This window comes from Anneissia japonica, unplaced genomic scaffold (genome assembly GCF_011630105.1).
Source record: "Anneissia japonica isolate Jap-2015-1 unplaced genomic scaffold, ASM1163010v1 scaffold287758_len931624_cov196, whole genome shotgun sequence".
NCBI classification, from domain to species: domain Eukaryota; kingdom Metazoa; phylum Echinodermata; class Crinoidea; order Comatulida; family Comatulidae; genus Anneissia; species Anneissia japonica.
Window position 1 is genome coordinate 128,562 of NW_022722245.1, and position 7,129 is coordinate 135,690.

Sequence of the window (7,129 nt, forward strand, 5' to 3'; positions counted from 1 at the left end):
CCCTAAGTTATTTGTAGAATGACCACCCTGTAGTATGTTCATTGGGGCCGGTAATGTAGCGGCATAAGCATTAACGTTTTAGGCTAGTGCGCCCTCAGTTTTGGAAGTAGTTATAATGACATAATGATATTGTTTATAGAAAACAATGCAAGGCGAAAAATTGGGCAATTACTTTGGCTTGCGCACCAAAGTGACATTTTGTTTGATATTAAGGGGACAATTGAAGATATGCTAGAAATAGACAAAATTATTGTTAAATGCAGTTTAAAATTTCAGATACTAAATTATTCTGTGAATGGTTTATTCATTGCTATGTACTGTGATGCCTCGCTAGGCAATATGCCAGATGGTGGAAGTCAAGGTGGGTATCTTGTTCTGCTTGCCAGTCCGTCCGGGAAGTTCTCGCCAATTTGGTGGAATTCTTTAAAAAAAATTGTAAGGTGGTTCGCGCAGCATGTTGGCTGCTGAGAAACTAGCTATGGCTGAGGGTATTGACTCAAGTATTTTTGTATGTACCTTTCTCGGAGAATTATTGAGTGGAAAACCTGACCCTGATCTCTAACCAATTGTCTGCTTCACTGGTTGTAAATATTTATTTGATGCCTTGAAATCCCGAAAACATGTTTCAGAAAAAAGACTCAGATTAGAATTGAGTGGGATAAAAGAACTCATAGATAATGGTCTAACAAAAAAGGGGGCCTCTTCAAAAAGTTTTAAAACCACACTAAAAAAAAAGGGAGAAAAAATTTGAGTTTGTTAATTATATGAGATATGTACATGAGGTACAGTTAAGAAGTCATGAGGTATGGCAAGAAGGTCGTGAGGGAGATGACATGAAATAAAATGGAATTTGTTCATTTGTGGTAAATAGTCATCGTATTTCATTTATTTTATTCGGTTGTTTCAGCTTGTTCGATTTTGTGCAGTAGACTTTCAGCTTCATGTATCGAATCTTCAAGTATGGCAGACATATCCAAAAATCGCTATCTTTTTATCTCATTAACCAAGTTTTTCATCAAAGCTTAAGAATAAGGCTTAAAAAAATAATTTTTTAAATGGTAAAAAGGGGCATGTGGAAAAAGTTTTTTTTTTTCAGTATTTTCATTAGATGGAATAAAAATAACCCACAGTTGACATTTTGCAATGAATGTAGGCCTAGAATGGCAATATCTTACATCAGACAACAACTTTAGACAACTTTAAATAAAGATCAATTCACTCACTCAAATTTTTAAACTTTTTTTTAGCTTTTTTGTTAGGGGCGGGTGAGGAGGACAAACAAGATTGTGATAACATTTTTAGCGTTTATTGGACATTTTTCTCCTGTGTAGATACCAGAGTCAGTTTTAATGTCGCAATCCACTGGCTAATAGTGCAAATCATGAATTTTTGCTCAGTTATAAGCATGCGCAGTAAAGAACTTCAAAATCGCATTTTGGGCGAATTCGCCTAGTGAAAAGAAATGACGGTATCATGTAAACAATAAGGAAGAAAAACAATACACTGAATATTTTTCGTATTATTGTAGTGTTTATTCACATTTGGGATAAAAAATGAGTTTCTATTTTGTTTTACGACTAGGCAAATCATAGGCTTATATGTGTATTTTTGTTGGCCTAATAAAGTTCTACTTGCTGCCCTGCAAATTTTTTGTTGCAGTACAGTGCACCCCTCCCCCCAGCCTACGCCCCTGCTGAAGGTACCCAGACATACAAAGCAAGATATATCACTAAGCGATTTAGTCAAGTAGAAGGTATTGATTACCATGACACATTCTCACTTACAGCCAACATGTCCTCAATTAGATGCAAGTTGCTGCACAGCAAACCTCACTGTACACCAAATGGATGTAAAATCAGCATGCCTAAATGCTGATATTAATACTGAAATCTACCTCCAATTTCAGAGTTTGTACTATTAATTAAACAAGCTCTCTATATAGAGAGAGCAAAAGTTTTATCCAACCCTCCGATTTCGGAGGTTTTGCGTACTATACGCAAAGCCTCCGAAATTGGAGTTTTCAAACTTTTATTCAAACCTCGGATTCAAACTTTTATTCAAAACTCCAACTGGAGTTTTACTCCAGTTTTACTTTAATTCAAACCTCCGATTTTGGAGGTTTTGCGTAAGCCTACTATAGGTATGCGAAACCTCCAAAATCAGAGTTTTCAAACTTTTAAACAAATCTCCGATTTCAGAGGTTCTGAGTTCTATAAGCCAAACCTCCAAAATCGGAGTTTTAAAACTTTTATTGAAACCTCCGATTTTGCAGTTTCTGCGTACTATACGCGCAACCTCGAAAATCAGAGTTTTTAAACTTTTATTCAAACCTCCAACTGGAGTTTCTGTGTACTATACGCGAAAACTCCAAAATCCGATTTTTCAAACTTTTATTCAAACCTTGAATTTCGGAGGTTCTGCGTACTAACGAAATCAGTGCTTTCAAACTTTTATTCAAACCTCCGAAATCGGAGTTTTCAAATTTTTATTCAAATCTCGGATTTTGGAGTTTCTGCGTACTACAGTATATATGCTATTGGTAGAAAATTGTAGTTAATAAGATGAGCTCTCACTATATAGAGAGAAATACAAAATAACTGTTTTGATACTAATATAATAATAATAACAATAATAATAATAATAACAGTAATAATAATAATATTTTTTAAGATATGTATTTTAACTTACAATTTATAATTACACTGGAATCTCAATAATTTAAACTATAGAATTTAATAACCATAATATTATGATCAACTGGGTATGTTTCTGTATTACCCTTATTATAAAATTGGCTAACCCGTCAAAAAGTTGAGCTTTTGATATCCAAGTAGTGTAATTGAAATATATTTTATTATAAATCGATTGAACTATGAATACCTGTAAATGCTCCCCAGTTTTGAATAAGTTAAACGACAACTACAACAGTGCTATTCTGGTTTACTGCTCAAAAGGTGTCAAAATATTAGGTCGAATTATTTTGTTCTCATGTCGAGACTGCTGCAGTTGTTGTGATGCAATGAAAGAAAAAAATAAGTCTTCCTTTAATAGGGGTTGTTTGACCTTTGGCCCACTCATTTTAGGTGCACACTCAAAGCTTTATTATTTATTCTTAAATTGTCTAAATCTACCTTTATTGAGGTGATGTGTAGTTGTTTTATTACTGCATTACTTCGTTTTATGTATTACGACAACTATTATGTTATGCATTCTTGTTTTTACTATACTGTAGGTAGATCGAAAGGAAAGGCTATACAGATAATGGTGGTATACACAACAGACACCGGGTTTCTCGGTTTCAAAGGCTTGGCCATGCTCCAGAATATGCTGTCCAAAGACATTTCAGAAAGCTAAGAATCTCAGAAACGTGGACAGATCTGTGCTGTGCTTGTGAAACTTAAAGCACCAATAATTCTCCCAGTTTTGCCGGCACCGGTATCCACTTTGAATGTGAAGACACTGCGGAGAATAATCCCCAGTGTTATGAAAGGTTTAAACAGTGGCGGCTATATTAAGTGGTCTGATCCTGAAAATAAACAAGAACAGTGGCCCGCTGATGTTTGCTTTGGAAACCCAAAGCAGTGTCTCTGGACCAAGGAGAAGGTAAGTACTTTTAATACATTATGAACAAAATCCAATTCTGGAAGGGGAACACCCCCTCTCAAACCCCACGCACCATGTGTAACCTTGCTAAGGAATTGTACTTTAAATTTAAATATCTATAAAATATACACTCTTGCACTTACGTAAAGCAATGTCAAGTCACAAAACTAATATGATAAGTGACGGCATCATGGCCAACCACTAACATTCCAATCTAGAGCAAGGAGGGTCAGAACACCCATTAATCTAGTGCAAGTATGATCACCCCACCTTGGTGGTTACCATGGTGACTAGCTTCCCTTAAAAATAGAGAGCAATGAGAGAGAAGGGAGAACATTATTAGAATTATTGGAGAATTGTTGTGGAGTAGATATAGAACACTCCTTGATTAAATACACAAACTAAACTATACTTTGATTGGACCTTCGTTTCTGTGCTTTACTGTGTGAGACACCCTGCCACATAGACTATTGGGAACAAGTAACCGGCAAGGGGAAAGGCATCTAAAACCCCACGGTTACAATAGTACACCTTGCCCTGGCCCTTAAAATTTATTCAATCAACAATTTTGCCCCTGTTGCGATATAGTTGAGAACCCCTGCTTTAAATAATAACAACTTGAATACCGCCTACGAGATATACCGAACTTGAATTGTAGCGTTTTGATGTACTTTAAAATTAATATCATGTCTTGTAATTTACATACAGGAGCCTACTGATAGTAGGCCTACATACTGTACAATATTTATTCCGGTGTTCCATACTACTTGAATACACTGGTGAGTTTATTTCCTGTGTTGGTGCATGGAGGTATAATACCATGGAAAGATAATATACGGTACAATTTGGCATTAATTGTTTAAGGTTATCGCCGAGTCTTTAATCTATACACCTGCCGGAAACTACCGTCCAGACTTCATCGCTATAGACAGGAAGGCTAGTCACGCATACCTCATTGATGTAGCTAATCCATACGAGGCTCACTGTCAAACCTCAGCCGACGCCACTCGAGTGCAGAAAACCAAATACGGAAATTCTGAAATATTCAATACTAAAAAAGCGCCTCTACAACTTCTCAACTGTGTCCTCAGAAGGATCTATTATCGGCAATTAATGAAAATTCCAACTCTCTGCACCAAAACTTAATGAACCTGAGCTCTCAGTACCAAAATTTAATGAACCTGATTCTCCGGTCTCTGCCAACCATGCCGTAGATGAACGGGTGTGCGATAATGCCTCCCAGACGGAACTGTGACCAGATATCCTCAGAGGAAAAGGCAGCATCCACACCCTTACCAATTTGTAATGACTGAGTCCCCAATGATATTTAACAGCCATGTTCTAATGCAAGAAGTGTTGTGCCAAATTTCCGTTGGCTTCACCACTCCAACATCACAGGAATGAGAGACATCTCAGAAGCTTCCGTTAATTTTGCGGTGGGAGTTTCAAATCAAAATCTGAAGTGGACCTTCACGAGCACTGGAACCAACAGAAGGAGAAGAAACCGGACGAGGTGCCCACTCAACTACCAGTCCAGGAAGGAGATAGGCTAGCATCCTAGCAGTGCTGCCTGAAATTAGTCACTGGGATCATGCTCCTTGCTGGAAGATATTGCCCAAGAACAGCTGACAGCCGACTCACATCTCAGGGCGAACAGGTGCTTCTCCTCCCCAAGAAGCGAAAGAAACTATAAACCGAATCAGAAGATTATGACGAGTCTAAGAAACACAAAGAATACCAAGAGGAAATCGAGCAGTAATTTAACAAAATTGGTAGTCTATATCACTCAATTTACCCTTGTATGAAATTGGTTAACATAAATAATGCTGATTGGCTCTTGCCTGATATGTTATGTAATGTTATTAAGGTTTAATGGTATAACTTGCATAACCATTGGAATCGATATCCTTCACATGATAAATGCCTTAAATTGGTTTGACAGTTTTAATGGTCAACTTGAGTATACAGATAATCTTATAATATAACTGGACGTTGTATAACTTTACCCTAGTCAGTTTCTCACACTATGAATTTATGATTGTCAGTTTTGAGCCTAAGCTCTGAAATTTGTGATACATCTTAATTAGCAGTTTTTGGTAAACAAGTTACTAAATCATAGAAAAAGAATTTCTCTTTGATCCAATCAGAAACTCTAAAAGTATGGGGTGACTTACTTGAGACACACCCCCATTACCTAAAGTATAATTATAGGCAAACACCCCCATATCACTGAGTGAGTAGTTATATTCAATTTAGTAGTTAGGAGTACACAGAAGAAAGTACAGAGCCGAGCTGACTCCACTCAAAAAGGGTTCTCTAACATCTGAAACCTGGAGTTTAGCTGATTGTAACCCACGTACAGTTTGTGTGAATAAAAGTTTGCAGTGTACTAAAAGGAACTGTGTTATACTAATCATTAAAAGTCAACTACAACTAACCTATATTTAACAGTTAATTAGTTTTCTTCCCAAAGTTATCATTCTAAATGCTGATCAACTCTTGCCTTGATATGTTAATTAGAAAAGTTGGAAAGCATTTGGGTAGAGAAAAATTAGGGGCGAACGACTGGCGACCCCAATTTGACTGGACGTAGATGTTAAATTGTGCTCTGTTCCCTAATCTAAACAGTACCTGTATTTGTATGTTGATTTGGTAAGTTTTTGCTATTGAAATTAAGGAGTCTCAAGGCTCATTACACAAGTTAAACTCTGTCCATAATCTTCATTAGTTACCGTAACTTAATAAGTTGACGGAATATCACCGTCACCAAACCACAAACTGATTGAGGCAAAGAAATGCTAAAATATAATATAGAATATAATCACATTTAAAAAAAAATGGTAGTAAATACATTCAGTTCTGGTGCTTGATTCGGGTTCTCGCACTCGGGTTTTGAATGCTTGTGCAAGAAAGTCAGAAAACTGAAACTTTCGGCAGATTGGTTCTTGAACAAGATAACGAAAGTTTGCTAGTTATTGACAATTCCTGGTGGCAAATTTTTTTTCTGCCTGTTGTTATGCTGTTGCTATGCTGAGCTGTAGATAAAGATTGTAAATTTTAGATCTTTCATGTTACTAATTTTAATTATTTATGGCTTGCATTCATAGAAACATCCAACTTGGTTGTTGACACTGACCTTTCAGAAGTTAGTGGATTAGTGGTTTCCTGAAAAGACTGAACTCTTTAACAACTTTTAAACCAGACATCAAAATGATGGAAGATAAACCTCCTTGCCCAACTCAAGAACACTTTTGCAAGAGAGAAGAGAAAAAGTACTTATCAGAAAAAAATGCTTTGATTCAGCTAAGGATGTAAAGTAAAGAAAGTAGATGTGGTACTTAGTGGTTACTGTGAAGAAAGCTTTACAGTTAAAATTTGCTTGTACGTGGGTTACAGGCTGTCAGTTGCTTCAGAAAAATCAAACATTACCATCTTCGTACTTTCAGTAGAAGAGATTTGTTTAGCTTGATGAAGTAGACATGATGAAATTTAAAAAGAGGCGTGTTCTTTGACTCTTGATGAGATG

At 36.4% G+C, this 7,129-nt stretch overlaps 1 long non-coding RNA gene across 1 annotated transcript; it reads right to left on the minus strand.

Annotated features, from left to right (window-relative positions):
* Positions 1 to 1,508: 1,508 nt before the first annotated feature.
* On the minus strand, positions 1,509 to 5,695 carry LOC117111784. The gene is made up of 2 exons (XR_004445919.1): positions 2,224 to 5,695; positions 1,509 to 2,151 (listed from the first exon to the last, which is right to left on the minus strand). It is a non-coding gene; the product is annotated as an uncharacterized LOC117111784 (long non-coding RNA).
* Positions 5,696 to 7,129: the final 1,434 nt, after the last annotated feature.